Raw genomic sequence first — 27221 nt, 5'->3', positions numbered from 1 at the left:
TTGACTGGAGAAAGGACCGAAGAAGAAACTCCGTACTGATGCCTGGACCTGGCAAGAGAGGCTGAACCAACCACTGGACTGTGCCTGCTGCTCCTTCGGCTAGCAAAGAGAGGACTGTGCGTGTGGCCTGGCTCAAGGAAAAGTTGTTCCTTGGCTCCAGACCAAAGTAGTGACTCCAAGGGTCAGATTGCTAACACATGTTCCAGCACCAGGGCGATAAAAGCTGATGTAGCCCACCCTAGCCGCTGACCACGGATGTGCAGCCAAGAAGACCTCCACTCTGGACTCAAAGGTTACACGTGTCTCTGCCGGACCCAGAAGAGTCACCAGACTGCCGATTGGTCACCAAAGACGGACACTAGCCCTCACCAGAGGAAACAGCTGGACCCGCTGTGACAAAGATCGGTAGCCCAGCTGCTGCTGGCCTTCTTTTGGCTCAAAGAGGACTTTGAGGGACTCCGACCCTGTGATCAAAGTTGCCTCATCTTACCATCAGACTGAGAAATAACCTGAGGAAGGCCACCGTCGACCAACCAGCACCCAGAGCATCTTTCAGCATCCCCAGCATCAGGTCCATGCAATTGAAGTCTATTGCATGGTTGTGGTTTAAAAAGTGGAACTGGACTCAAAGCAGCTTTAGTGACCAGGTGAATGTCCAAATACTCCTTTCTGGCCCCTGATCTTCTCCCTGTCAGAATTGGTCACCTAGTCCGGACCAGAGTAGTTGAACACAATCTTTCAAACTTTTCAAAAGTTTACAAACTTTACAAATACATCGTTTGTTTGCACTTTTTTAGTAAAAACTGCTATTTACATTTTACTTAGAAATCTAAATCTCTGGAACACTCTGGGGGATTTTGCTCACCTAAGTGTCTAAAAATTCATACAAATATAATCATTTATATAAATGAGTGTCAGATTCCTTTCGGGTTGTGTGACTTTCTTATTTTGTGCTTCTACAAGCTTTACACATGTTCCTTTGATTAAGCCTTGCTGCTCGAAGCCACAGCTACCCAGGGCTGAACTAGAGGTTTTACAAATGAGCCTGACTAAACCCAAGAGAGTTTTGAGTGTATTACACGGTAAAGTGACACAACCACACCATATCCTCACACTTATTGCTAATCTACACCCTTACTGGAAAGATTCTGAGGGATTGACCATTTAGGATGACATAATTGAAGGTGAGGATGTTTTGATGCGACATATACATCTTTGACCCACGTTCATTCATTTGGCTGAAGATGGTCATGTTGTGTGCATTAAAAATAATTAAGAATGCCATATTGGTAGCTTGTCATAAAGCATGATGGTATACAAATGTTTGTTATATATGCAGAGAAGCAGATAAGGAACTCAGGATTTTTACATGTCCCTTGCGCCCACTAACATTATCTGAAGGCAGAAGATGGGCATATATCGAATTGTCAGTGCTTTGCCAAACAAAAAATGTTTTGCTGTTGTACTTATTAACTATTTATAAATGGGGAGAGGTCAAATTAATGCCCCCACTGAGCACCAAGGAAATAGTAATTTTTTAAAGGCAGGTGTTCTCCAAGCAATTCCAGAGCAATTGGCCAGTGAAAATGGCATGCCATTGGTATGACAATAGATGACCAATTTCCTCACAGAAACAAGCTCAAACACCTTAAAGCTTCTCTGTACCATCCACAAAGCAGTGGACAAGTGGAGAGGGTCAATAGATTGATCAAGGAAACTTTCCAAATTACCCAGATTTATCGAGTGTTAGTTATAGAAGAATTGTGAGCCTACTTAAAAGCATAACATAATACCCCTAATAATACAATGGGCAACTTATCATCCATTCAAATTAGTAAGAGGCAGACTGGCTGTCACCAAGTTGAGCCCGCACTTAGTTAAAATTGTGGCGGGAGTGGGAAGTGAATAAGAGTTGGGAGAACAAAGGTATGTTTTGTTGCTCAAAAACACAAATTAAAATTGCTCTTGGTCACAGTGTGAGGATCAAGTGACCAGGGATAAAAGTGACATTAAGCAGGGATAGGTGAACTGCTTCATGTGATGGAGATAAAGGGCACATGCATCTGACGTGTGAATATGTTATGGTGGAATGGTTCAGGAAACGTTACATTAAATCTTCCTGTGTCGCCAAACTCAACCATCATTTTACCCCAATAAATGTTGATACTGAGCAATGTGATTCAACATGCATAAATGAGTATCGCGAGAGAACTGGACGGAACAGAAAGACAAGCATTTGCAATGCAATAGGTCTCGCATTAGGAAAGTTTGAGCTATTGGCATTGTAAATGACAAATTTTGTATTTATGTGTTGGTTTTGAAAATGGATACATTAATAGCATTGTCATTTACAATGCCATTAGCTTAAACTTTTGCAAATGTGACAAATATTGCATTTGTAATGCAATATGTGTTGAGAGTGAGTGAGTCAGTGCGTGAGAATGAGTGGGGGAGTCAGTCAGTGAGTGGGGGAGTCAGTCAGTGAGTGGAAGAGTCAGTCAGTGAGCGGAAGAGTCAGTCAGTGAGTGAGAGAGAGTGGGTGAGTCAGTCAGTGAGAGTCTGGACAGTGAGTGAGTGAGAGTGGGCGAGTCGGTCAGTGAGAGTCTGTTAGTGACAGTGAGTGAGTGAGTGGGAGAGTCAGTTAGTGAGTGGGAGAGTTAGTTAGTGAGAGAGTGAGTGTTGGAGAGTGTCAGTGTGAGTAAGCGGGAGCAGAGCACAGCACCCTGGGCCCTAAATGGCTACATGTGAGCTGCCAATCGAGGCACAGTGTTACCGTTTGTTGGAAGAGTCATCAGCTGCAGCTCGTGGCAACACTCATGACAGAGGAGGGCGGCCATTGGACAAGGAAGGTCCTGAAAATAGCAGCGCCCTCTCGACCATACAGAGCAAGGTGAGTTCAGCAGGTCACTATGTTAGGGTGCACATAATATTACTTTTTCGACGCACTTCATAAAACATGTTACAATACTCGATGACCAAAAAAAACTCGCCGTGTTGTGCCTTATTGCCCTAATTAACGAATCAGCTCTATATTAATATGTTCGTTCACGACCTCAAAATGCTTCTAGCAGGTAATTTTTTTAAAACAGTAAATAACACCAGAAAATAGTCATGGGAAAGCAGTTTAGTTGAACTGCTCAGCTGTGCTAAGAAAACTCCCTGACCGTTAAGGCATGAGGAAGAGAGACGTGAACGCTCTGGAACGAAAGAGATTACAAAATAAATCGAAAAGCTGGCATTGGAACTTTCCAGTTTACATACAGGAGTGAGTCGATAAATCTATTCGAAAAATATTTCTGCCTTTGAGGCCTCACGTCCACCGGCTGGTGGTTAGTGATATATTATGTGCAACTGGTCCTGAGGATGGTCCTATGGATTTATTAACCGAGAAGGACCGAAACGTCGACGCCTGACGCCGTTCTGCCTTTTCAAATATCATTGATGTTAGATAAAACCATATGACTGTGTTATATTTGATTGAACATGGTATTTCATTTCTTACATGTAGAGTGCAGAAGGTGTTGTATACTACTGAAAATCAATTATCTATAGTAGTATCATGTTGCCATGTTTGAGAAATTCATTTTTGATACTATATTCTTTTGAAAAATAATAAAACAGTATAAGAAACTGTATGTACCTTGCTTTCAGTTAAATAATTGATCACTTTGTGTGACAATACGAATTATTGAAATTGGTGAAAACGATTCCTTTGAGGACAATTGTGTATTTGTTAGTGCTAAGAAAACATCGCTGCGAACGTTAAATAAAGTATGTAATGGAAAAGGCGGACTGGTGATGCCTGAGAAGGCAGAAACGCGAGGCCGCGTTCCCACCGAGAGCGCGCGGCGACGAGGCAAGTATGCACTGACGCCTGCAGGGGTGTCCGTGTCCCTCACCCGGAGGGAGGCATGTATGACTTCACCTTTATCGCGCAATCTGCTCTCCGAGGTCTAAGCGCTTGGCAGCTCCGCAATTACCATGAGAAATGAAATAATTTCTCATCTATGAAGTCACCAGCATTCCACGAACCTGACACTCGCCTAGCTTTTCAATCTTAAGGGACGGTCAGTTTGACTGCTCGGTCAATCTCCATCCAATATTTTAATCGGCATGGAACGATCTCAAAAATCTTTCTAGCTGCATACGCCCAACACCGCACTCAATTCCATTTCCGACTTGTGGCCCAAAAATCTCACTAGGCGCAAATACCTCTGTTGTTGGTATTTTAAAAATCGGGTCCGGTGCATTGACGGCTGGTGACATACAGGGTGGTGGCATGGGCGCAAATCCCTTCGCCATTCCTTCAAGACAGCACACGTCACGCGAGACGCAACCACAGGGTGGACCTCTGACTTTAGCATCACCACGGTGCAGTGGAAGTAGCCAGGCCGCCGCTCAATCGCGGATCAGTGGGAGCTCCTCTCACAGCATGGGGCCTGTGTGGGACTGCCAATTCATTCTAACCTGGGTGCCGGAAGGTGGAGATCTTCGCAAGAGGACATGCGAACACCATGTAATACAAATCCCCCCTTTCACTGTTTGAAATCAAACTTAGGAAATGCATGAAATATTATGAATTAAAAGTCATAAATTACATAGAAACGGGTTATATCATCGGAAAAACTTCACAGCACCTACACTAAAAAAGAAAGCATGCGCCACCTGCAGTTACAATTATATTACCTTATTGGGGTGTGCGGGTGTCTGTCACCTTGCCCTATTACTGCGGACAGTTCACATGGTGAACAAGCAAACTCACCGCCGCAGCCCGGCTTCAACAGGAAGCCAGGCAACCTTTGTTGGGACGGGGGCGGACAAATACAGGAAGCAGACGGTAGCCTACCCCGCGCTCCTGTGCCCGCCGGAAGATTTCCGTCTCAGCTAGTTACCAACAAAGTTTAAAGATTGTGTTATGAACTAAATGATCTAGGGGAGAGAAAATGCAATATTTTGCCATATATGTATCTTTAACAGTCATTACATTCCCTTTCCATTGTTTCCCCTTGTCCATTCCTATCCTATGAGCATATACTGTGGTGCATGCTGGGTTTACTTCTATTACTGTGGGTTTGACTGGTTGGGTACATTTTATTACCAAAGTGAGGTAACCATTATTTGTGAGGTGAAAGGCATGAAGCCAGAGTAGATCTGCAGTACCCTCATGCACTGGCTAAAGCGCAGCCACAGGTTCCTGTTCTGCATTTTACAAGACAGCCTTAGTCCTGAGGCATTGTTAACATACATAACAAATATACAACAATGCATAACAAATGAAAACAATGATAAAGAATAGCAGCAATGGCTTTTCAGGTAAAAAAAGGCACAAGATCCAATTTGGGATAGAAAAACAGTTTGAATTTTGGAGGCATCTAAATACTGGTCAGATAGCATGCTTTGTACAGCACATGATTTTAGTGTACACACTCTTAAATACATAGGCTATGCTTAGTGTTGGCGCTTCCCCATTTTCAGGACATTAGTGTGGCTCTTGACCAGTTGGGAAACACTGCTTCAGCAACAGACTATTAACTTATGTGTTCGCTGATGCAGTATCGGTTTTCCTCGATCTGAATCCCCTCATGTATATGAGAAGTATGCAACATAGGATCTGCATGCCAGTGAGTTTACCTGGTGCTGTTGGGTCCTAACAAAATCAGGTTTCACTCACTTTCACCAGTTTAAAGTTAAGTCTTCAAAGCCTCCAGCATTGTACCATGCACTTCCCTTAAGCTCTGTCTGGACTGTCAACCATTTGTCTCTGCAGTGTCACATCAAGGCACTGGGGCAGTGTTTCTACTCTGAGAATAGCAGTGCAAACAGGTACACTTTACTGACAGTTCTTTAGCATCCCAATGATTATTATCACATTGAGTTTATATCATTCTGAAGCAGTGTAAGGAAGGATTATGTTACTTATCCTGTAAGCATCTGTCCGTGGCATGTAGTGCTGTAGATTCACATGCTCTGCATACTCCTGCCATCTAGTGTTGCGTTCAGAGTTGTACAAGTTGTTTTCGAGTCACGAGGTAGAGTGACTCCTCCTCTCAGTGACATTGCGCACGTGCATTGACTCCTTTGTTAGATTATTTTCCCGCAGGAGGGTGAGAAAGGATTTGTAATGAATGTGTAAAAAATAGAGATATCCATGCTAATATGTGAATATATGAACAAGATGTGTGAAACATAACTGCAAAGGCCACAAGCGTCCGGGGAGGAGGCAGGGCACATGTGAATCTACAGCTACAAACAGATGCTTACAGGGTAAGTAACTTTAGCCTTTCAATGGCATATGTGGCTGAAGATACGCATGTTCTGCATAGACTGTAAAGCTGTCTCTCCTTAGAAGTGGTGGCTAGCGTGTGGGAGTTGCAGTAGATTGAAAAGAGTACATAGCACTGCATGACCTACGGTGGCTTGTTGTCGTGCTAAAACATCCACACAGTAGTGTTTCGTAAATGTATGTGGTGTAGATCATGTAGCTGCTTTACAAATATCAGCTATTTGAATATTTCCTAAAAAGCCCATAGTAGTTCCTTTTTTTAAGTGGAATGTGCTCTAGGATTTACAGGTAAAGGTCTGTTGGCTTTAATGTAACAAGTTTGAATGCATTAAACTATTCACCAAAAAGTTACAAAGAGTTGTTTTGTATTTCTGAAAATGTTAGTTATATCTATGTAGAACAGGAGGGTTCTTTTTACATCCAAAGTATGAAGAGCACTTTCTGCAACAGAATCAGGGTTAGAGAAAAAAAAGTAGCTCAATAGGTTGATTGAGGTGAAACTGGGAAACTACTTTAGGTAGGAATTTAGGATTAGTACGAAGAACCAGTTTGTCTTTATGGAATTGAAAGAAAGGTTCTTTTAAGGTTAATGTCAGTAAATGAGATCCCCCTTGGGCAATTTTAATCCTAGGCATTCGCTCAACTCACAAATATAAACATAAAATCTTTATAGAACACATTTAAAAAAACAATGAGAAAATGCAGAAAATGTATATATATATATATATAAAAAGGAGTACAATTTATTCGAACAGAAAGATTAAAAAAAGTTCAGGCTTGTACCAAACAAACCCATCATGAATACAATGTTTATCTTAAAAACACACATACATATACAGTAACATTGGCCTAAACAAAGTATCGGGACAGAAAATAAGGAAAAAATTATTCCTATTTGTACAGGGAGAGAGACAAAAGTAAACCAGAGATCAATTCTGATCAATATTTTCAGCTTTTCGTCAGAGTTATTGTCTCCAAAGACTTAAAGTAGTTCTCCCTTTCTTGTGCATCGACGCGTTTCGGTGGGCAATCAATAAGTAGCCAACACCTTCTTCAGGAAAATAATATAAACCATCCCATTAAAACAAGAATCTGAAATTCAAAAAAAGTATAAAAAGGTAAGGACCAGCAAATACATCCTATCACAATCTTAAAAAATACATTACATTCTGCATAACCTCTTTTAAGGTTAATGCCTGGACCTCTCTAACACACCTGAGGGAGCTATTGGCAACTAAAAACGCCACCTTCCATTATAGAAATTGAAGAGAGCATGAATACAAAGGCTCAAAAGGAGGAACCATAAGCCTTGTAAGTACAACATTTGAGTTCCAAGAGGGTGTTGGAAGAACACAAGTTGGAATCACTTGTTTAAGCCCGTCCATGAATGCTTTAATGACTGGAATCCTGAAGAGAGATAGACGCTGTCTATTTTGTACATAGGCAGATATGGCAGCAAGATGCAATCTAATGGAAGTATGTTAAATTGGATTTTTGTAAAAGAATCAAATAAATAATATTGTGTACTGTGGCTTTGAGGGGATTTATTTGTTGAGCATGACAATAATAAATAAATCTTTTTCATTTTGCAGCCTAACAAGCTCTAGTTGTGGATCTGCATGCTTGTGTAAGAATGTCCATACATTATGTTGGTAAGTTTAGGCAACCAAATTCTAAGACCTCAGGTGCCAGATCACTAGGTTGAACATCTTGGGGTCTGGATGTCTGATTTGTCCGTTGTCCTGGGTGAGAAGGTCCGGCCTGTTGGGGAGCTTCTAGTGTGGAACTAGCAGGAGATCTAGTAAGGTTGTGAACCAGGGTTGACGTGCCCAGGTGGGAGCTACAAGGAGCATTTGTAATGATGTTTACCCGAGTTTCTGAACTATAAATGTAATGAGAGGGAGAGGTGCAAAAGTGTAGGCAAATATCCCTGACCATCTCATCCGTAGTGCATTGGCCTTGGATCGCGGGTGTGGGAACCTGGAGGTGAAGTTTTGGCATTTTGCGTTTTCGGCTGTAGCGAATAAGTCTACTTGAGGAAAACCCCACTTTTGAAAGTATATAAGGAGAACTTGTGGATTGAGTACGTAATTGTGGGTTTGCTGGTGGTCCTGCTGAACAGGTCCGGAAGGATGATGTCTGTTCCCGGCAGATATTCTGCCGAGAGATATATATAATGGTGAAGAGCCCAATTCCATATGGTCTGAGCGAGGTGTAAGAGTTGAGAGAATCGTGTCCCCCCTGTTTTTGTACATAGTAGATGGCTGTTATATTGTCTCTGCAGACTAGGACAACCTTGTGAGAGAGAGAGGAGGATGGAAAGCTTTCAGCGCTAGGAAGACTGCCTGAAGTTCCAAGTGGTTGATGTGAGGGGATTGTTGTCTGGCATCTCACAGACCTTGTATTGTTAGGTGTTGGAGATACGCACCCCAGCCTGTTTCTGAAGAGCCCATGGTTTGAATGATTTGAGGCACTGGGTCCAAGAAAGGCTGCTCCATCAATAGATTGCTGATATTCCACCATTGCAGAGAACGGTGAGTGGGGCGGTCTTTCAACACTAGATCCTGTAGATGACCCTGTGCTTGAGACCACTGGTGAGAGACTGTTGCAGTGGGGCCATATGTAGTGTTGCTTGTGGAACTGTGGCAATGTAAGATGTCATCATTCCCAGTAGACGCATGACAGTCAGAACTGTGAGAGTTTTGTAGGGCTGGAAGTGAGATAGAGTTGTATCCGAGCTGGATTGGCATATACTACCTCAACTGTGAGTTGAGTGTTGCCCCTAAGTTTGGTTGAATTTGAAGAGGTTGAAGGTGAGATTTGTGGATATTGATGGTGAACGCTAAGCTCTAGAGCAGATCTACTGTCAACTGAATGTGTCGTTGACATTGGTGAGCAGTGCTAGCTTTAATGAGCCAGTCGTCTCGGTAAGGGGATACTTGAACATTTTGTCACTACTGTCAATGCACTTTGTGAAGACACAAAGAGCGGTAGTGACTTCAAACAGAAGAACTTTGAATTGGTAATGTTTTCCCACTTTGACAACCAGAGATATTTGCGATGAGTCTGGCGTATAGGTATGCAAAAGTAAGCATCATTCAAGTCCAGTGTAGCCATAAAGTCACCCTGTTATAGAAGGTGAAGAACTGTTTATACCCACCTACTGGGTCTCGGCGGCGTGGAAACCGCCCAAGTCTTCCATACCCACAATATATAGGAACAAGCATTTACAATGCAACGGTCTCGCCTTTGCAAAAGTTAGAGCTATTGGCATTGTAAATGACAATTTTTTTATTTGTGTTGGTTCTGAAAACAGATGAATAAATGGCATTGTCATTTACAATGCCAATAGCTTAATCTCTCACAAATGCAAGACCTATTGCATTTGCACACACACACACAGGGCCACATACACACAGAGCTACACACAGCCACACACACACACACACACACAGAGAGCCACACACACACAGCCACACACACAGAGCCACAGAGCCACACACACACACACACACACACATGGTGGTGGTGGATGTGGTGGTGGATGTGGTGGTGGTGGATGTGGTGGTGGTGGATGTGGTGGTGGTGGATGTGGTGGTGGTGGATGTGGTGGTGGTGGATGTGGTGGTGGTGGATGTGGTGGTGGTGGATGTGGTGGTGGTGTATGTGCTGGATGTGGTTGTGGTGTATGTGGTGGCGGTGTATGTGGTGGCGGTGTATGTGGTGGTGGTGTATGTGGTGGTGGTGTATGTGGTGGTGGTGTATGTGGTGGTGGTGTATGTGGTGGTGGTGTATGTGGTGGTGGTGTATGTGGTGGTGGTGTATGTGGTGGTGGTGATGGATGTGGTGGTGGATGTGGTGGTGGTGGATGTGGTGGTGGAGTTGGATGTGGTGGTGGAGTTGGATGTGGTGGTGGTGGATGTGCTTGATGTGGTGGTGGTGTATGTGGTGGTGTACGTGGTGGTGGTGTATGTGGTGGTGGTGTATGTGGTGGTGGTGGTGTATGTGGTGGTGGTGTATGTGGTGTATGTGGTGGTGGTGGATGTGGTGGTGGATGTGGTGGTGGATGTGGTGGTGGATGTGGTGGTGGTGGATGTGGTGGTGGATGTGGTGGTGGTGGATGTGGTGGTGGTGGATGTGGTGGTGGTGGATGTGGTGGTGGTGGTGGATGTGGTGGTGGTGGTGGATGTGGTGGATGTGGTGGTGGTGGATGTGGTGGTGGTGGATGTGGTGGTGGTGGATGTGGTGGTGGTGGATGTGGTGGTGGTGGATGTGGTGGTGTATGTGGTGGATGTGATGGTGTATGTGGTGGTGGTGTATGTGGTGGTGGTGTATGTGGTGGTGGTGGGTGTGGATGTGGTGGTGGTGGATTTGCTGGATGTGGTGGTGGTGTATGTGGTGGTGGTGGATGTGATGGATGTGGTGGATGTGGTGGTGATGGATGTGGTGGTGTATGTGGTGGTGTATGTGGTGTGGCAGTGGATGTGGTGGTGGTGGATGTGGTGGTGGTGGATGTGGTGGTGGTGGATGTGGTGGTGTTGTTGTATGTGGTGGTGGTGTTGTATGTGGTGGTGGTGTTGTATGTGGTGGTGGTGTTTTATGTGGTGGTGGTGTTGTATGTGGTGGTGGTGTTGTATGTGGTGGTGGTGTTGTATGTGGTGGTGGTGTTGTATGTGGTGGTGGTGTATGTGGTGGTGGTGTATGTGGTGGTGGTGGTGTATGTGGTGTATGTGGTGGTGGTGGTGTATGTGGTGGTGGTGGTGTATGTGGTGGTGGTGGTGTATGTGGTGGTGGTGGTGTATGTGGTAGTGGTGTATGTGGTAGTGGTGTATGTGGTAGTGGTGGATGTGGTAGTGGTGGATGTGGTAGTGGTGGATGTGGTAGTGGTGGATGTGGTAGTGGTGGATGTGGTAGTGGTGGATGTGGTGGTGGTGGTGGATGTGGTGGTGGTGGATGTGGTGGTAGATGTGGTGGTGGTGGAGGTGGTGGTGGTGGTGGATGTGGTGGTGGATGTGGTGGTGGATGTGGTGGTGGATGTGGTGGTGGATGTGGTGCAGTGCGAAAGTGGGCCCTCACTTAGTTAACCCCGAAGCACAGCCGGGAAAGGATACAAACACACAAACAATCGCACAAACCGCACCACCATGTCCCCACATTCATAAGTACCTGCGACAGTGCCAAGCGCTAAACCATCAGCTCAACTTAAGTGCTGCAACAATCCCGGTGAGGCAAATGAGGGCCTTTGTCTTTCTGATGGCGATATATGACCCAGCACTCCGCTCGCCCCATGGGAATAAGCATACAATAGTAGCGCAGCCCAACAACCCAAACATCAGCAACTACAATAGAGTATCAACAAAAACGAGCGGTACTGCATAAACATGTTAAACTCTTGTCATCTCTGAGACAAATGGCAACACGGGCTGAAGGATTCACATGGAATACGGTTTGCTTCTCAACTCCTACACATGCCCGGTCTTCCCCGGAGGTGTTTTTCCTGCCCAATGCACAACTTCTGCCAGGCACTCTGCTACCTTAAAAGCACCTGCTCAAATAAAGAACTGCCCCATATAGGCTTTAAAATTACCGAACTCCATGCATAACTGGAGCGTACAATGCGCCATCGCCAAAATTATTTCTCCCAACGCCATTGGGCCGACGCCACCTGACAATGTATTACCACTTTTCAGAAGTTAGTGAAACTAGTGCCACATTCGCTGAAGAGCCTGGGGGGAGCACAATGAACTCCATGCTTAAATTACACGTGCTCCCACACCAGTTGCCCTCAAAGCACTCACCTCGACACGGCCTGACTGTCCACCAAAACACACCTGCGCAAACCCCGAGCTCCCGTGCCTCAACTTATTACAAGTGTAAGACGACAAAATATATCTTCCTTGGTGACTCGCACTCCGGGCCAGTATTGCTGCTAAGGACCTTCCTGCGCGCTCAGATCAGTGAGACTCCATAATCGAGTAACACTGGCCCATTTAGTACCCCTCGGCAAAACCAGGGGGCCTGAGTTTGTTAACTCTTCCCTGCCACCACATCCAGAATTTATTAACACTCGGCCTTTCCCCCAAGCAAGCCCGAATGAAATAATTAACAGTAACGCCCCCTCGCCTCTACTGATAATTCAGTGCCATTCACAAAATGTCACAGGAAAAGAGAGAAACCCAACCACAATCAACATTCTATCTAAATAACGTTAATAAGAGACGCCCTCTTCCAACGACAATTACCACATCCAACGAAAAGTTAATAACGATGCATCACTGTGAATCGTCTAGTCCGGTCACAAACCCTTTGTTCCAGGGCCACTACAAACTGCTATCTTGACCCCCCACTAACCAGGGAAGTATGCGGCACAGATGCCAAAGCCGCCGTAACGGCCCAAGCACTCTCGCACAAACAAGTTAGGGAACCACGCAAGCCTGAACACCAGGAGGTCCGCCCCTGAAAAGGAGGCTGGTCGGCCCCCGCAAAGGCCCTTCCTGTCCCGCCTTCCTGTGCTTGGCATTTATGAGGCTGGGTGCTCCTCATCTTTCATCCCCTTAGCATGAGGCAATGCACAACTCCCCGGTGCCTGGAAGCAGGACCACTGGCGGGCTTAGTAGGTCGCATATGAAGCCAGCGCACGGTAAAGTTTCCACTAATGACGCCCCATATAGATCACAGTGGCTGCGATACTGCCCCAAGCTACATCCAAGTCGTCATGGCAGGGTCTCAGTCGGTCTGAATCTGCAACCCCCGCCCTGTGGGGGGGGGGGCTGACGGCAGCGCCGACTCACCAGTGGTCCTGAAGATCGGAGCCCCCACCAGGCTCCACGCACGACACAACGGACTCGGACCCATCCCCACTGGTGCGCAGCCAGCAATTATGGCCACTGAGGAGCACCACCAACAACACGGGCAGCCTAACCACAGGAGCCCCTGGCATTTTGCCCGATTATTTCCCGCTTATGAAAGAAGCCAGGGATAGATTTCCCCTGCTCCTAAAAGCCCAGGGGGTGGACATTAGCGCAAACAGCGGGGAGTTACACTACTCTCCCCGCCACCATGGCGAAACCGGCCGAACGAGACCGGCAGGCTGGGCTCCAGTGAACGCACCCTTAAAGCGCTAGGGTCAGTCTGTGCTGGCGGGCAGAAACAAAGCTGTTGGACCCGGGCACGAACATGCCACTGACCTATTAAAATAAGAGAAAGTGGAAGGATATGGGGGGGGGGGCAAAATGGCCAGCACTCACAGCAACCGTGCATCCGAAAGCATGTGCAAGGAAGATAGTTGTCAACCTTAAACTCGCACCTTTGTGCACCATGTCATGTTAAAGCACAGTTTCAAGAACACAGTACCATGATCGAGGCACATCTGATCATCACACAACACACACCATAGCTTCCCGCAGAGGTCTGACTACAATCTCACACTGTAGAAATGGCGAGTCTCATCGTAGAAACGGCGAGAAGACGGGAGAGGGAAGAGGACGGCGTATAACAAGCGCTCGCCATTTGTCTCTAAGCCCGTCCTTTTCAGACTGGGGGGCGTTTTTGGGAATGTAGAAAGAAAGTAAAAAAACATGCCCTCCAATATGAAAAGGACGGGTCTTAGATGGAAAGAAGAACGTCACTAGGACCTCTTCTCCAATGGCTGGCCACCTTTTAGGAGGCCATCCAATGGAGACGAGGGGCAGGGCTTAACCCTCGCTAGTGAAGTACACTAAAGTCATTAAATCTCGCGAGCTCGAGTGCGCATGTACGCACCTGACGCCACGCGAGACCCAAAAAGAGGTACTGTGTAACAACCGAAGTAGAAGGGCTAGTACTCATGGGAGGTTACAAACAAGCCTATCAACGAATCAGAAGACAGCATTTACGAAGAACAATTACAAATATGGGTGGAGAGTAGGTGGGACTTCTATTCCATACTCCAATACAGCATGCCACAGAGCACCGCATGCACTGGCCAGGCTCGACCTAAAAAGGACCCGCCATTTCTGTGGACTGTAGCTGGAACTTGTATGGCATATTGTGTTTTTGTATTTCAAGCTGTATATTTTTACGGTCTGGTCTATAGCCTGTTGTGTTTGTCTCACTAGCCTTCTCTATATTTTTTTAAATAATAATAATAGTAGAAATATATACAAATATACATACATGGGCTTTGGGTCGATACTTGTTAGTTGGTCTGCTCAGTTGTCGTTCACATTTTGCTTCTGCCAGGCACAGCAGGTTGTGTGGGGCAGTCAATGTCAGACATTGGCTCTCATGCACTGAGTGATGACATTTTCCCTTTCGCATGTGCAGAGCAGTCTGAAACAGAGATGCACTTCAGTGCGAGCTCTGGTGGGCGTGGGGCTGTTGGGCCACGTCTTTTTTTAATATTTTGTATGTTTTGTAGTTGCTTTGTGCCTATTGCATATGCTTGCAAAAAAAGTACAAAATGCTGCAGCCTTACCAAGGTCAGACTTATTTGCTTTACCCATACTTGCGATTCCTTTGCAGGAAAGAATTATTTCCGTAAAAAATATAGCATTTTTTATTGATGAAATTTCAAACCACTTTGAAGAGGAAAATATGAAATTGCAATTGTCCTCTCGTTTATTTGTTTAAATATGAGTATTAAGGTCCCTTTATTCATAAATAAACGTTCAGCTGTGTATTGTGGAAATTACAAGTTTTCGTTTCTCTCAAGTCTTCGGTGCTCAATACATTACTTTGATTCCATGTGGAGAAGTGTGGCTCAATGGTTAGAGCTGCAGACCCTGATGCAGAGGTCTAGCCCGGGACCAGGGTTCAATTCCCCGCCTCGGCGGGTCTTGGGCTCAAAAATTCCACGGACCTGATAATTCTTGCCTCAGTGCCTATTCTAATCATGGAGTCCCACTCTGCAACTCTGGGCAATAGCTTGCTTAATCTCCACAACGGCCCCCACAACGCTAAGGATGCCTCCACCTTGGGGGTGCCCAGGAGGGGACACCTCACAGGGAAAGCCAGGATGGGTTCCACAGCGGTATTCGTACAAGCGCCTTGAGACCCTTGCCGGTGAGTAGTGCGCTATACAAGTATCAATTTACATCTGGGAGCACGTTATTGTTCCTGATGTATTGTTTCTTTAACCGAACGGAACAAATCGATGTTATTTTCTGCCAGTTCGTTCATCTTCCTTACGGAACGATCAGATAACGCTCATTGCTGTAAAGAGAGCGTTGCTTTAAAAATAATGCAAGGTGAACATTAATACACACTGAATGCAGATGCAAGGCTAAGGACAGTTATTAGCATCCATAGATTACTTAACAAAGTGGCATTCTTGTTCTAGCAGAAATATACAATTTTAAAGAATTGCATAATATAGTCTCTGTTACTAAAATCAAAACTCAATCCTTTTAACCTCTCTCAGGAAGTACGAGCTACTCATTATGTGGGTCTAGTTCGCTTTACAGTAGGATATACATTACAACTATAACAATATTTTGTACGGTAATTACATTGTCGCAGCCTAGCTGAGTCAGAAGTGAAACCAATGTGAAGTCTGCGTATGCAGAGCTTCAATAATAAAAAGAAATAGGTATCTGTGCGTGTTTTGAGTTTGGTTGAGGAAGCTAAATTAATTTACCACAATGCAATTCCAATTGTGCGACCATTACTGCGCCTGCTGTATTGGTATTATTTCTCTTTATAAATGTGTCATTAAGTGTCATATTGATCTTTGCTTGTGCGTTTTACATGTCTGTGAACTGCGCACAGACTCTTGTTATTACTTTGCTGTCTTTGATTATTACACCTTGTGTCAGGGTTTAAACCCGGTGTGCGCCTACCTGAACTACAACTCCCATGTCTCTAGGGACATTAACTACAAATCCCATGAACCCTTGCAGGACCGGCCGGATATAGTGCGGTTGGACTGGGAGGTTGGTGCTCGTGATTTGTGGAGTCAGCGGGAGCGTCTTGTTCCCGTTTCCTTAGGATCCTGTATTGGAGCGGGTTTGCTGATTTATGAAGGACAAGCGCTCGAGGAGTGAAACTGAGCCCTTGGGTAACATTTACTCGCGCTCTTAAGCGCGTCCTTAATTAATTATCATTCGGCTCGGTGCGGACTGTTGCACAAGCTTTTCAGGTGCCTCGCATCTGTGAGGTCATTACTGTGTGGATTCTGCACTCGTGGAGAGTGATCTGGGTTGGTTGCTCGTTTGTGGGCATTCTGGTGAACTGCAAGTGGCGGAGTGCAGGGGGAGTCCTCCGCATTGCCGTCATGAAGAAATGACGTGTATTTGTTTTTGATCTCTGTGGAATACAAGTGTCAAAGCGGAGGGCAGTAGTATAGGAACTACGCCCTACCGTGTTTGGTTTTGGTTTTTCTAACTATTGGAGTGTTTGCTCAATTCTATAACGAAGGCAGATGAAGGAATCTGTAAACGGTGACTGAAGGAACTGATTCTAGAACACCGGTTTTTGTTGCATTATACTTTTCTTTTCATTTGACGAAAGCACTGGTTATCTAGGCCAGGTTGGATTTGCTTCGGGGGTTTTCTTCATACCTCTGGGGTATGTATTTAGTATGCACATTGATTAAGTAGAGCTGTGTCTTCCCCATATATACCATATAAGTTAATGGAGTTCCTTGTGTTGTTTAGGGCAGGATGGAGCAAGAGAATACTGCTGTATGGATGTTATGACACAGACTTATTACAGGTGAACCCTTTCGTCTTTTTAGCGAGAATGCTATGAGAGTAGGGTTAAGATATGTATTATCCTGTTGTGTGTTTTGTTTTACAGCTTCCCTTTCCCTGCTGTCCCTTCCTTTTCCTTTCCCCGGGTTTTTTCCCCCTTTGGGGTTTTTCCCTCACCGTATCGCTTGAACACCCTGTTTATACCATTCGGGGTGTTCGGGAGGTCCGGAGGTGGAGCGTTGCTGCTACATACGGATCCTGCGGAGTGCAACCGTGACACCTTGATGACGTGCAGCCTTTAACGCTGGTTCTGTTGTGGGATCCTTTCCAGCTAACGCCCCACAGGACCCAACCCAAATACTGGGGATGCAACCCGACAGGCCTCAGCAGGCACAGGCAGAAGTGGGCAGAGACCCGTGTTCGAGTATCATATGTCCCCCCACAGCTCCTGTGACTCAGGGGGTCCCCATTCTTCCGAAAGTCCCTCATTCAGCCTATGAATACCTATGAGATAGTAGAGTCTCAGGGGCTCTCGCCACTTTCTGCGGGGGGGGGGGGGGGGGAGTGTAAGGGGGCCTCAAAGGCCTATGCGATCCATTATTAGACTGGTATTGATTTACAAATGGGAGTTCTGGCCACCCACACAATGAAAGGCCTTTGGGAAGAGCAACGTTACATATTCTTTCACTTCCACTGCACCGTCATTCCCACTTGAGTTTAGAGAGGAGTGTTTATTTTGACACTCCCCCACAGATGTGCCAATAGAGTTATCACACAGACGCATCACGGCACCTGCGTCCCTGTTTGATCCAGTGAATGCTTCTTTCAGGGCCGTACAAATGGAAGGCATGCTCCTATCTAACATTCGCTGCTTTGAGTTGTGTCGGTTTGTGCAGAAGTTCTCTCTGAATGTACCTCGACCTTCTGCGTTCCTCCGCCGGGCCTAATTAACCGATAAAACAAGAACGGGGTTGGAGGGTGTGAAAGGAGATGCCATGCGCGTGCACATCGCCTGTCCGTGTGCACACATGGTTTGTCTCCCTTCGCGCCCCAAAGCGACGACTATAGTCTCGCCAAGGCGAAACAACGCATGCGTTGCTGTTCGCCAGGCCGAGACCTAAAGGAGACACAGGAGACTTCGTCTGCAGGAGGAACCAAGTTTTATTCGAATAGCCCGGGCTATGGAACAGAGTCCCAAGCTCGTCGGAGACAAGACAGAGGAGGCTGCTGCTTCACTCTGCAGCTTACAGGCCTTATATACACATTTCCCACCTTAAGAAACCAGTACGGATGGGGGCATAGCGCCCCGAGTCAGAATGCAGTTACACCATTCTTTGTTCAGGCAGGACGGTGCTGCAACAGATGGTACAAAAGATTACGGACAGGTCTTGCAAAACAGGATATGTACGTGAGAGAACAGACAGACCTTGAACAACAGGATATGTGAAAGAAACAAGTTCTGGGACGGTGGCGTGACCAAGTCTTGCGAAACAGGGTGGATGTGTGCAGGAGTTCAGTCTGAGGGTTGTGAGGCCAATTCTTTGTTCCCTTTTTTGAAATTGGCTCAACCACAAGGAGCAGGAAGGGCAGGGTGGTTGTGACAGTTAGAGTTTCATCAGACATCAGCAGAAACGACCAGGAGGGTCGTGCAGAGGTGTTTGACACAAAATGGCAATGCAAAAATAATGGAGTCCTGACACAAAATAAATGCAGACAAGAAGGACACTTTTCCTCAGATCCTCCTTTTGCCATGGAGTGGCAAATACCATAGGAAACGTAGATATTCATGAGATCATCCGTTTCTTTTTGGAGCATCATCTTCATATTGGTGTTGTGAATGTTAGAAGGTTGAGGCTTGAGAGCCTGAACACACGTTGCACAGAGCATTGGCAGGCACTGAATGCACAAACAGCAGGAGACTAGGACAGATACTTCCAACGCAAGGAAGATGAGGACCCTCCATCCCCATTGGGAAAGGAGGCCCCGGATCCAGCCTGTGAGGGACCAGTTGCCTTCATCCTGATGAATTTCAGAGGAAAGGTGATGCAGACGTTGGATGGCATCATATACTGTGGGTGCGTGATTTGGAATATACACACAGCAGCTGGAGCCAATCAATTCACACACACCACCACGATCAGCGAGGATGATGTCAAGGACCATACGATTTTGAAGTGTCACAAGGCGGTTTGCCTGTAGCTCTGCGGTGATGTTGGAGAGGGCACCAGCTGTTTCTGTGATGGTGGCCTCAAGGACCCTGGTCAGTCCTCGTATAGCCCGGCTGTTTGCCATGGAGCCCCAGAATGGGGGGAAACCCTTAAAGAAGTCCACGGCTTCCTGGCCTACTGTATTCTCAGCCGATATGACACCCCTAAGTGAGCGGCGCAAAGCGCCCTTCATCAACAGGTGGTAATCTCCATGGGTAAAATACGTTGGTGGAAGGAGGAAGGCCAGATAGCAGGTACCAGACCAGTTACGGGGGAGCCAAGTGTAGGCTGCTGTGCCACAGATAAAGTAAGTGTTGGGGGACGCCACCAACTTTGGAGGAGACGTAGAGTTTAAAGTTTTAATGATGTCACAGATACTAGTACCAACTTTCTTAGTTCCCAAGCCATGGATGCAGACATGGCCCGCACATTTATAACATTCAGAGTGTTTCGTACATCAGGTAGTAGCCTTCTGGGGCAAAATTTGGCAAATGTTTGTCGAGAAGTTGAGTTAAATACCACCATCTCACCGAGTTCATCCGTTGGTAATAGCAATGTTGATGAGCCAGTCGGGCAAAAAGGGGTGTTGGTATTGCCAGACCTGTTTCGCCAGAAGTCATCTCGAAATGTCCCAAGGACAGAATTGGCAGTTCCATTGATAGTATAGGCCTCCTGCATCAACATCCACCATGCAAGACAGGATCCAGAAATGGAAAAAGGATAAGGAAAGAATGGGACAGGTTGTGTCATAGCATGCGGCATCAGTCCACATACCCAACAGCTGGAAGTATTTATGATCAGCTGATGATGTAACATCTGGACAAAGGTGTTATTGAAAAATTCTGCACAGCGGGGTAATTCGTGGGCAGGTAACGTGAAATACTGATTCTCAGCAGGAGTCGGGGTAGGAGTTGGTGGGGTAACAGGATAGTAGATCAGTAAAATCCAACCGATGATAGACAAGATGATTGAGACAAACAGCGTCACCACGGGGGCCACAAAGCACTTGCTATGTAGGAGACTGGCATATCGGTTCTGGACTTGGGTGTATTGGACAGCTGCCATTGTACAAACCAGGGACCACTAGCGGCTGTCTGTGATTGGTGGTTGCTTCACTGGATGCAGGTGCCAAGAGCCCTAGGGGCGTACCTTAGTATGATACACCAGCACCGGTCTTAGCCAGGAGATCACAGCCCTACAGCCTACAAGTACCTGGGCGAAGTCAAGGGCAAGCCTTCCTTCTGGAACACAAGTTATATCGGGTAGAAGTAGGATCAGTATGGTCAGGGAATAATTGTTCCTGATGCTGAGCAGAGTGAGGGGAGTGTTCCACCTTTCCCTTTAGTATACTGTCACTCTCTGCTTCCGTAGATGTGAAAGGTAATCTTGCGTCGCTGAATGGAACAAACGTCGGGACTATTTCTGTCTCTTGAGTCTCCTCGTCCTTCTCTCACCCACTGATCATAGGGGAGAGGCAGAGGCACTCGTCTACAGTGCATCGCGTGGATCCAGTTCTTCCGGCCTTCAACTTTCACGGCAGTGCGGGTGGCCAGTAACACCTGACTGGGCTTTGTCCAGCAGGGCTCGAGGCTCTTAGTACGTTGAAAGTTGTGAATCAGAATCCAGTCGCCAGGTTGGATAACGTGTCCTGGGCCCTCGCTTTTATCAGGTATGGCCTCATGCACCTGGTGGTAAAGAGTAAGAAAGGTGTTAGTCAAACTGTACAGATAATAAGTCAACACAGGGTATTCAACATCAGACAGTTTCTGGGACCGTGGAACACCCCACACATTGGCAGGCCTCTCGTACACAATTTCATGGGGAGACAGTCCCATCCTGGTATGGGCCGTTGTCCTGACAGACAGCAGGGGCAGAGCATCAACCCAAGTGACACCTGTCTCGGCTACAATCTTGGCCATTTTAGTCTTTAGGATGCCATTGTACACCTCCACTAGACCTGCTGACTGGGGGTGGTTAGCTGCATGAAATTATTGTTTCATACCCAGTGCTGAACAGACATACTCCATTATTTGAGCCGTAAAGTGTGTCCCGTTGTCACTCCAGACCAAACGGGGCAAACCAAATCGTGGGAAGTATTCTTTCAATAGTACTTTGGCGGTAGTGATAGCGGTGCAGTCTTTGACAGGGTAGGTCTCCACCCATCGGCTGAAGGTACAGACCACCACCAGGACGTATTTTAAATTGTTACATCTGTCAATCTGGATATAATCCATCTGGAGGGCTTCGAAAGGAAAGGTAAGGGGGGAGAATCCTCCTCCAGGGGCCACTGTACCTTTTCCCGGGTTGTACATAAGGCAAATCATGCATGTTTTGACCATTCTCTCAGCATATGCTGGTATCTTTGAGTTATACCAGGTGGGTTCCAGCAACTTACATATCCCTTTCGCACGAATGTGAGCAGGGCCATGGGCCATCGTTACTACGTAGCACATGACTGTCGGGCAACATCCATTGTCTCTCCATAGGGATACAGGCCCAACAACCATCTATTTCCTTTACCGCTAAATGCTCCGTCCATATCCTCAGCTCCTCAGGGGTAGCATGGGACTGAATATCGATCACACTCTGTACTGTATCTTCAACCATGCCCCCTCTGCCACCCACCTGGCGAGACCTCCCACATACATGCCTGCCTTTTTCTTAAGAGCGGTCTGTCTGGTCAGACTGGGCATTGCCTTTTCCAACATCATCCGTCACTTTCTTATGCGCTTTACATTTTATAAGAGCTGCCTTTCTGGGAATTGTCAGGGAGTCTAATAAATCGGTGAATTAGGGGGCCATGTTGAATTTTTGTCCCATATGAAGTAAGGAAATTCCTTTCTTTCCACAGTCTCCCAAAGTTGTGAGCCACCCCAAAGGCATACTGACTGTCAGTGTAGATATTACCGTTATTCCTTTGCTTAACTCACAGGCTCTAGTGAGGGCCACTAATTCTGCAACCTGAGCAGAGCACTGCGGAATCTGAGCTATTTCTACTACTTTCTCCAATGTCATGAGGGCATAGGTGGCTGATGTGTTACCATCTGGCCCTCTGAGACATGTTCCATCCACATACAGTGTACCTTCTGGGTCTGCTATCAGGGTATCCTGTAAGTCAACCCGCCCCTTCGTCCCCTCCTTTGTCCTCAATATACAGTCATGTGGATTTAAACAGGCATCCTGAGTATCCAGTGGGAGTAAGGTGGCAGGATTCAGTACAGTGCATCTCTTGATGTTAATGTGGCTGGAAAAGAGTGTCAATTCATATCCTGTGAGTCAGTGGTACTGTGTCTTGGTGTTAGTAAAGAGGGTATCCACAGAATGGGGAACCATCAGAGTCAAGGGGGAGTTCATGACGATCCCCGCACTCTGACGGACCAGGAGTGCGGCCGCAGCTGTTGCCCGTAGGCATCCTGGGAGAGCCCTCGCAACAGGATCTAAGGTGGCTGAAAAATAGGCACATGGTCGATGTTGACCTCAGAATATCTGGGTAAAGACAGCGCATGCACAGCCATCTATCTCATGTACAAAAAGAAAAAATTGTTTGTTATAATCAGGAGTATCGAGGACTGGAACAGTACACAGAGCTCTTTTTAAATCCTGGAAGGCCTGCGTATGCTTTCTAGTCCATGGAAAGTAACGAATAGTTTTCTTACCTGTCGGTGTAGTTTTGCAGTTCGAAGATCTTTCTGGATTCACTATGCTGTGCATTATTCCGCGGTCTTGTGGTTGGGTCCGGATTCGTAGTCTTTTCTTTTTTTTTTGTTTTTTTGTTTTTTTTGTAGCCCAGGTGGGCGTCGGCGTCACACCCCCTTGGGTGTATTTCCGGTGACGTCGGCATGCTTCCTGCTGAAGCTTCCACTCTTGGGCGCCATCTTCGGGTTCTTTTTTTCCGTGTTTCTTTCGTTTCCGAAGTAATGGCAATGTTCTATTTAGTTGATATTTTACCGCTTTGTACTTTTTTAAAAAATCCTTTCTTTTTTGTTAACCACCTCTTCTCTCTCCAGCCTCATCTTTCTGGCGGAGGTAGGTGGGTTCGCTAGTGAATCCAGAAAGATCTTCAAGCTGCAAAACTACACCGAAAGGTAAGAAAACTATTCGTTTTGCAGCGTGAATCTTTCTGGATTCACTATGCTGTGCATAGATTTTGTAGCGGTTTCTCATTTCTGTGGCGGCTGGGTGGAAGATGAGCGTTGGGTGTTGAATATGTGCTGTAGCACCTTCTGTCCAACTTGAGCTTCCTTGTTCATTTGTATATCCACACAGTAGTGCTTCGTGAACGTGTGCACCGAAGCCCATGTTGCCGCCTGGCATATGTCCTCAATGGGTGTGTTAGCCAGGAAGGCTATTGTAGCGCCCTTCTTCCTAGTGGAGTGGGCACGTGTCCCCTCTGCCAGCTCTTGTCCTGCACGCTTGTGGCAGAGTTTAATTGTCTGTGCGATCCATCGTGCAATGGTCTTTTTGATTACTGCTTTTCCCATGAAGCTGTTTGCGAATGACACAAAGAACTGTTTTGTTTTCCTGTGTCCCTTTGTCCTTTCAATGTAGTGCATGACTGCCCTTCTGGCGTCCAGGGTGTGCAGAGCTCGCTCTGCGCTAGTTGTTGGTTTTTGGAAAAAACTTGGTATCTGTATAGACTGGTTCATGTGAAATTTGGATACCACCTTCGGCATGAAGTGTGGGTCAGTCCTCATCACAACCCTATCATTGTGTATTTGTATGTAGGGTTCTTGTAGCGTCAGGGCTTGAAGCTCGCTTACTCTGCGTAAGGACGCTATTGCAACCAGGAAGGCTGTTTTCATAGTTAGCATCTTTAGGGAGGCCTTGTGAAGTGGTTCAAAGGGCTCTTTCATGAGTTCCGTTAGGACTGTGTTCAAGTTCCATGCAGGTGGCGGCACCCGCTTGGGTGGTGCGTTCCTTTTCGCTCCTTCTAGGAATCTCTTCACCACCTGTGATGTGAAGAAACTCCTGCACGTTTCTCCCCTTGTGTAGGCGACTATCGCTGCCAAGTGAACTCTTAAAGAGGATGAGCTAAGGTTCCTCTCCAGCAAGTGCGTCAGGTACCTTAGCACTGTGGAGTGCCTCTTCATTTTATTGTGAAGTCTTTCTTGTCTGCACCATATTGTGAATCTTTTCCATTTCGCAACGTAGCACTTTCGAGTGCTGGGCCTTCGTGCCTCCCGAAGGACCCTCAGGGTGCTTTCTGGCAGTCTCAAATGTGCGAACTCTATGTCCTCAGGAGCCACGCTACTAGGCTCATGCTCTCTGGCTCTGGATGTAGTACCTCCCCGTTCTGCATGGAGAGTAGGTCTTTCCTCCTGCTGAATCTGTGGGGTGCACCCTGTGTCATCTCCATGATCTGCGAGTACCATGTCTGCCTCGCCCACTGTGGCGCGACCAGTATCAGTGTCATGTTGCTCGCTCTGCACTTGCTCAGCACTCTGTGCATCAGTGGTATCGGGGGAAAGGCGTAAGCAAATGTCCTTGACCAATCTATCCATAGGGCATTCCTCAGTGACCCCTCCTCGGGCTGCCTGGATGTGAAGTTTTGGCATTTTGCATTCTGGCGTGTGGCAAACAGGTCCACCGATGGTGTCCCCCATCTGTCGAACAGGTACCTTGTCTCCTGAGCATTGAGCTCCCACTCGTGGGATGCCGATGTCTGCCTGCTGAGCCAATCGGCTTGTATGTTGTCCTTCCCTGGTAGGTGTATGGCTAGCAGGTCTATCTTGAGAGGGATGGCCCATCTCCATATCTCCTGTGCCAGCGTTGAAAGCGGGGCTGACTGTGTGCCCCCCTGCTTGTGGATGTAGAACATCGCAGTGGTGTTGTCTGTTTGCATCAACACCTTGTGTTTGTACAGTCTTGTTTGAAAGGCTTTCAGTGCAAGGAAGGTCGTCTTCAGTTCTAGGTAATTGATGTGCTTTGCCGCATCTGTTGGCGTCCACAGTCCCCTCACCTTGAGCTCCTCCATGTGAGCGCCCCATCCCTTCAGGGATGCGTCTGTGGTGATGGTCACTGTTGGCGTTGGGGGCGTTAGAGGCTTTCCCCTTGTTATGTTCTCCATGGTCCACCATGCCATCTCCTTCTGCACTGCGTGCGTTACAACCACTAGATCCTCCCAACCGCCTGTAGCTTGTGACCATTGCTCCTGTAGCCATTCTTGAATGGGTCTCATGTGGAGTCGTACATTTGGTACCAGGTGGATGCATGATGCCATCATGCCCATGATCTTGCTCGCAGTCCTCACTGTCCGAGCTTGTCCCTTCCGGTAGAGGCGAGTTTCCTTCACCAGCGCCCTCGCCCTCTTCTCGCTGGGGAACAACTTGCCCTGTAAGGTGTTGATCTGTGCTCCCTGGAAGATCTTGACTTGTTCCGGCTCCATTGATGATTTCTTCCAATGGATGGAGAACCCCAGGTTTATGAGCGTGCTCGTCACTATGTGCGTGCTGCTTGCATTTCTGGTATGAGTTTGCTTTCACCAGCCAGTCGTCCAGGTAAGGGTATACGTGTATTCCTTGCCTTCGTAGGTGCGCTGCGACTGCTGCGAGGCACTTTGTGAAAACCCTTGGTGCTGATTTTAGGCCGAAGGCCAGTGTCATGAACTGGTAGTGGCTCTCTCCAATGGTGAACCGGAGCATGTGTTTGTGCTTTCTGTTCAATGGGATGTGCAGGTAGGCGTCCTGGAGGTCTATTGTGACCATGAAGTCCCCGGTCTGCAATTGTGGGAGCACCTCTTGCAGGGAGGTCATTTTGAATTTTTGCGTTCTTATGAATTTGTTCAGGAACCGTAAGTCCAGAATGGGTCCATTTGTCTGATGTGATTTCTCTCCACTCTCGGAGGTAAAATCTTAGTCTTCCTCCCACTGGTGTCATGTGGTCGTAGGTGTCTAGTTTGTCTTGACCCCTCTGTACGTGCTGCCCCCTGGGATCTTTTTTGTGGGCGGGCACACAGTTTTTTGAAGTCACTTAGAGGCGGGCTGCTGTCCCCCTCTTCTGTTCTGTCCACGTCCATTTCCTCTCCCACGAAAGGACTGGCCTCTTTGTTGGTACTGCCAGGACTGCTTCTGCTGCCCCTGTTGAGCCTGCGAGTCTGCCTGGTGCGCTTATTGGAAAGCCTGGTGCTTTGTACCTGGCTGGTTTCCACCTCTCCCACCTCTCCCGCCGGGCCTCCGTGACGGGGTGCCCCTTTTGTTGCCTCTGAACTGCAATGCTCCCATGGATCTTGCTGTTTCGTTATCTTTCTTTAGTTGACTGAGCTTTTCATCAACTGTTGTTCCGAAAAGCGTGTCGCCGTTGAACGGTGTGTTCAGGATGCTGTGTTGCACCTCCGGTTTGAAACCTGAGATCCTGAGCCAGGCGTGTCTCCTTTCCGTGACACCCATCATCATGAGCCTGCTGGCGGTGTCTGCCCCATCTAGGGCCGTCTTAAGGCAAGAATTTGCCGCGTTCTTCCCTTCTTCAACCAGTTTTTCGGCCTTCTGCCTGGCATCCTGGGGCAGGTCCTTCACCAACTGCCCCAGCTCCTCCATGATCTGGTACATGTGCCTGTTTATCAGGGCGTTGGAATTAGCCATGCGCCAGTGGGTCACGGCATTCCGTTCGATCCTTCTGCCCACCAGATCCATCCTCTTGCTCTCCTTATCCGGTGGTGGACCCGAGGTAGTGGGTACGTTAGCCCTCTTCCTTGCTGTGGCTGTGATAATGGAGTCTGCGGAGACCGTGCCCTGAATGTAGGCTGGGTCCTTTGAGGAATGTTTGTACTTCTTCTCTGTTCTGGGAGTTACTGCCTTGCATGTTGCGGGTTCCCTGAATGCTTCCTTCCCCTGGGCCAAGACGCTGTCGAGCATTGGAAGGTACTGGCTCCTTGTTTGTGTTGGGAGCAATGTCTCAAGAAGGAAGTCTGCTTTCTGCTTCTCTTCGTCGAGTTTGAGCTTGAATGCTGCTGCGGCAGATTTTATCACCGAGTTGTAGGCCCGATGTCGTCCGGCGGCGAGGGCCTCGAGGGGTATGTGTCGACCGCCTCTTCCGGGCTGTCGGTGTCGACATCTATGTAATCTA

Source organism: Lissotriton helveticus, chromosome 11 (genome assembly GCF_964261635.1).
Source record: "Lissotriton helveticus chromosome 11, aLisHel1.1, whole genome shotgun sequence".
In the NCBI taxonomy this organism is placed as follows: Eukaryota; Metazoa; Chordata; class Amphibia; order Caudata; family Salamandridae; genus Lissotriton; species Lissotriton helveticus.
This window is presented reverse-complemented; position numbering follows the sequence as displayed.